The sequence below is a fragment of the Triturus cristatus genome, chromosome 4_1 (assembly GCF_964204655.1).
Source record: "Triturus cristatus chromosome 4_1, aTriCri1.1, whole genome shotgun sequence".
Lineage (NCBI taxonomy): Eukaryota > Metazoa > Chordata > Amphibia > Caudata > Salamandridae > Triturus > Triturus cristatus.
Window position 1 is genome coordinate 135,560,704 of NC_140585.1, and position 5,000 is coordinate 135,565,703.

At 39.4% G+C, this 5,000-nt stretch overlaps 3 non-coding genes across 3 annotated transcripts; all 3 read right to left on the reverse strand.

Annotated features, from left to right (window-relative positions):
* Nucleotides 1-306: 306 nt before the first annotated feature.
* On the reverse strand, nt 307-379 carry TRNAR-UCU (transfer RNA arginine (anticodon UCU)). The gene has a single exon. It is a non-coding gene; the product is annotated as a tRNA-Arg (tRNA).
* Nucleotides 380-1,175: 796 nt separating this feature from the next.
* Nucleotides 1,176-1,248, reverse strand: TRNAR-UCG (transfer RNA arginine (anticodon UCG)). Its single transcript has one exon. It is a non-coding gene; the product is annotated as a tRNA-Arg (tRNA).
* A 2,234-nt stretch (nt 1,249-3,482) lies between these two features.
* Nucleotides 3,483-3,555, reverse strand: TRNAR-CCU (transfer RNA arginine (anticodon CCU)). Its single transcript has one exon. It is a non-coding gene; the product is annotated as a tRNA-Arg (tRNA).
* Between the last annotated feature and the right edge of the window lie 1,445 nt (nt 3,556-5,000).

Genomic DNA, 5,000 nt, shown 5'->3' on the forward strand with positions numbered 1-5,000 from the left:
TGAATCCTGGCTTGACCTATTCAAGTAGCTGAAAGCCTGTCACCACCTCTAGAAACAAGATTCACACCAATCCAATTCAAATCATTTTTTCCAAAGGAATATGTTCTGGCCGGTCGAAAATGCATCTCACAAAAATAGGCATTTAAAAATATACTTTGCAGTTTCAGAACACTAACATGTCTGTGAAGTGTACACAAGTAAAATGGGACCGTTTCAAAGTAACTAATCCCTCATAAACTTCTGAGAGGAAGCATGTAATAAATCTACCTAATTTTCTGGAAAAGATAGAGGGAGGATTTTTGTTATCACCTCAGATGGGACTCGAACCCACAATCCCTGGCTTAGAAGGCCAGTCCCTTATCCATTAGGCCACTGAGGCACACATGCATAGCTCTTTTCTAGAGGCATTATTTAAAATGTATTCTATGGTCAGACACAGGTGTGTGCACACATGGCATTTCTCACTTCTCTCTATAAGTAAACTTCCCATTTTCATCCTCTTCCATCCCCGAATTTAACGCTCTCTTCTATGCTATAATGGAGACTTTGCAATTTTAGCAAGTGGAGAGAAATTGGAGAACCACTTTCGACTCCACACTTCTTCTTCACTTACTTCTTTTCTCAATATACTGGGCTTAGATAATGGTATCAAGCCATCCTTATCATCAGTAGGACACGGAAAGAGGCACTAAGTCTCCTAACCAAGTTCAACCACACTCTGCAACTTAACCATTGCACTACAAATTAGGCAACGGGGGCATCAGCAAAGGCAGCCAATGTGCCGATCCTTTATACATTTTGTGTAGTACTTTTCTTACTCGGAGGCAAAATCAGCACTTTAACTGCCCAAATCATACAGATTTTACCAATGTAGCACTCTGTGCACACATAGGCACACACCTTGCAGTTCTTCTACACACACTTAAGCTAAAAACCCATTCTGTCACGTCAAAATTCTGCTAACCTATTACATGTTCAGTGCGTCGGCATAGAAGCACTTTTTAATGCCACTAAAATGCACAAGTAGTTAGACTGAAGATGCAACCTGAATGAGTTTACAGTATGTACTCCACTTTATTAATGATTAGTAATGAGAAAGTGAGGACTACAAGAGTATTGGAAAAGACTTTTTCGACTCTGAATGTAAAGCAGATTGTGTGACCATTGTCCAAAAACGACCACGAAGGGACTCGAACCCTCAATCTTCTGATCCGAAGTCAGACACCTTATCCATTAGGCCACGCGGTCATCCGTTCACCTGAGATGATTTTTATCATGTAGGTGGTATGCATGGATGGAGAACATATTATTGAAAGGTATTCAGGTTTACATTCCATAGTGTTCTTTCAGCTCTTTTCGCTGGAAGCACTTTTTTGGAATCTATATATTGAGAATTTTATGAGTACGATATGCTTTTGTTTTCCTTTTTGCATGCATACCTCTTTCCTCATGAGTTTAAAGCTCATTTGTATGCTCTACATAGCTCTGGACGTTTCCAGACGTGGAGTGAATCTGTTTTGAAAGCAGTAAAAATTGCTCCTTCCTGCATATGCTAATTTTTCACACTCACATAGGTTGTATACGTTTTATGAATCCTGGCTTGACCTATTCAAGTAGCTGAAAGCCTGTCACCACCTCTAGAAACAAGATTCACACCAATCCAATTAAATCATTTTTTCCAAAGGAATATGTTCTGGCCGGTCGAAAATGCATCTCACAAAAATAGGCATTTAAAAATATACTTTGCAGTTTCAGAACACTAACATGACTGTGAAGTGTACACAAGTAAAATGGGACCGTTTCAAAGTAACTAATCCCTCATAAACTTCTGAGAGGAAGCATGTAATAAATCTACCTAATTTTCTGGAAAAGATAGAGGGAGGATTTTTGTTATCACCACAGATGGGACTCAAACCCACATTCCCTGGCTTAGGAGGCCAGTGCCTTAGCCATTAGGCCACTGAGGCACACATGCATAGCTCTTTTCTAGAGACATTATTTAAATGTATTCTATGGACAAACACCGGTGTGTGCACACAGGGCATTTCTCACTTCTCTCTATAAGTAAACTTCCCATTTTCATCCTCTTCCATCCCCGACTTTAACACTCTCTTCTATGCTATAATGGAGACTTTGCAATTTTAGCAAGTGGAGAGAAATTGGAGAACCACTTTCAACTCCACACTTCTTCTTCACTTACTTCTTTTCTCAATATACTGGGCTTAGAAAATGGTATCAAGCCATCCTTATCATCAGAAGGACACGGAAAGAGGCACCAAGTCTCCTAACCAAGTTCAACCACACTCTGCAACTTAACCATTGCACTACAAATTAGCCAACGGGGGCATCAGCAAAGGCAGCCAATGTGCCGATCCTTTATACATTTTGTGTAGTACTTTTCTTACTCGGAGGCAAAATCAGCACTTTAACTGCCCAAATCATACAGATTTTACACATGTAGCACTCTATGCACACAGAGGCACACACCTTGCAGTTCTTCTACACACACTTAAGCTAAAAACCCATTCTGTCACGTCAAAATTCTGCAAACCTATTACATATTCAGTGCGTCGGCATAGAAGCACTTTTTAATGCCACTAAAATGCACGAGTAGTTAGACTGAATATGCAACCTGAATGAGTTTACAGTATGTACTCCACTTTATTAATGATTAGTAATGAGAAAGTGAGGACTACAAGAGTATTGGAAAATACTTTTTCCACTCTGAATGTAAAGCAGATTGTGTGACCATTGGCCAAAAACGACCACAAAGGGACTCGAACCCTCAATCTTCTGATCCGAAGTCATACGCCTTATCCATTAGGCCACGCGGTCATCCGTCCACCTGAGATGATTTTTATCATGTAGGTGGTATGCATGGATGGAGAACATATTATTGAAAGGTATTTAGGTTTACATCCCATAGTGTTCTTTCAGCTCTTTTCGCTGAAAGCACTTTTTTGGAATCTATATATTGAGTATTTTATGAGTAGGATATGCTTTTGTTTTCCTTTTTCCATACAAACCTCTTTCCTCATGAGTTTAAAGCTCATTTGTATGCTCTACATAGCTCTGGACGTTTCCAGACGTGGAGTGAAACTGTTTTGAAAGTAGTACAAATTGCTCCTTCCTGCATATGCTAATTTTTCACACTCACATAGGTTGTATACGTTTTATGAATCCTGGCTTGACCTATTCAAGTAGCTGAAAGCCTGTCACCACCTCTAGAAACAAGATTCACACCAATCCAATTCAAATCATTTTTTCAAAAAGAATATGTTCTGGCCGGTCGAAAATACATCTCACAAAAATAGGCATTTAAAAATCTACTTTGCAGTTTCAGAACACTAAAATGACTGTGAAGTGTACACAAGTAAAATGGGAAAGTTTCAAAGTACCTAATCCCTCATAAACTTCTGAGAGGAAGCATGTAATAAATCTACCTAATTTTCTGGAAAAGAAAGAGGGAGGATTTTTGTTATCACCTCAGATGGGACTCGAACCCACAATCCCTGGCTTAGGAGGCCAGTGCCTTATCCATTAGGCCACTGAGGCACACATGTATAGCTCTTTTCTAGAGGCATTATTTAAATGTATTCTATGGTCAGACACCGGTGTGTGCACACAGGGCATTTCTCACTTCTCTCTATAAGTAAACTTCCCATTTTCATCCTCTTCCATCCCCGACTTTAACGCTCTCTTCTATGCTATAATGGAGACTTTGCAATTTTAGCAAGTGGAGAGAAATTGGAGAACCACTTTCGACTCCACACTTCTTCTTCACTTACTTCTTTTCTCAATATACTGGGCTTAGAAAATGGTATCAAGCCATCCTTATCATCAGCAGGACACGGAAAGAGGCACCAAGTCTCCTAACCAAGTTCAACCACACTCTGCAACTTAACCATTGCACTACAAATTAGGCAACGGGGGCATCAGCAAAGGCAGCCAATGTGCCGATCCTTTATACATTTTTTGTAGTACTTTTCTTACTCGGAGGCAAAATCAGCACTTTAACTGCCCAAATCATACAGACTTTACACATGTAGCACTCTATGCACACATAGGCACACACCTTGCAGTTCTTCTACACACACTTAAGCTAAAAACCCATTCTGTCACGTCAAAATTCTGCAAACATATTACATATTCAGTGCGTCGGCATAGAAGCACTTTTTAATGCCACTAAAATGCACAAGTAGTTAGACTGAAGATGCAACCTGAATGAGTTTATAGTATGTACTCCACTTTATTAATGATTAGTAATGAGAAAGTGAGGACTACAAGAGTATTGGAAAATACTTTTTCCACTCTGAATGTAAAGCAGATTGTGTGACCATTGGCCAAAAACGACCACGAAGGAACCCTAACCCTCAATCTTCTGATCCGAAGTCAGACGCCATATCCATTAGGCCACGCGGTCATCCGTTCACATGAGATGATTTTTATCATGTAGGTGGTATGCATGGATGGAGAACATATTAGTGAAAGGTATTCAGGTTTACATCCCATAGTGTTCTTTCAGCTCTTTTCGCTGGAAGCACTTTTTTGGAATCTATATATTGAGTATTTTATGAGTACGATATGCTTTTGTTTTCCTTTTTGCATACAAACCTCTTTCCTCATGAGTTTAAAGCTCATTTGTATGCTCTACATAGCTCTGGACGTTTCCAGACGTGGAGTGAAACTGTTTTGAAAGTAGTACAAATTGCTCCTTCCTGCATATGCTAATTTTTCACACTCACATAGGTTGTATAAGTTTTATGAATCCTGGCTTGACCTATTCAAGTAGCTGAAAGCATGTCACCACCTCTAGAAACAAGATTCACTCCAATCCAATTCAAATCATTTTTTCCAAAGGAATATGTTCTGGCCGGTCGAAAATGCATCTCACAAAAATAGGCATTTAAAAATCTACTTTGCAGTTTCAGAACACTAACATGACTGTGAAGTGTACACAAGTAAAACGGGACAGTTTCAAAGTACCTAATCCCTCATAA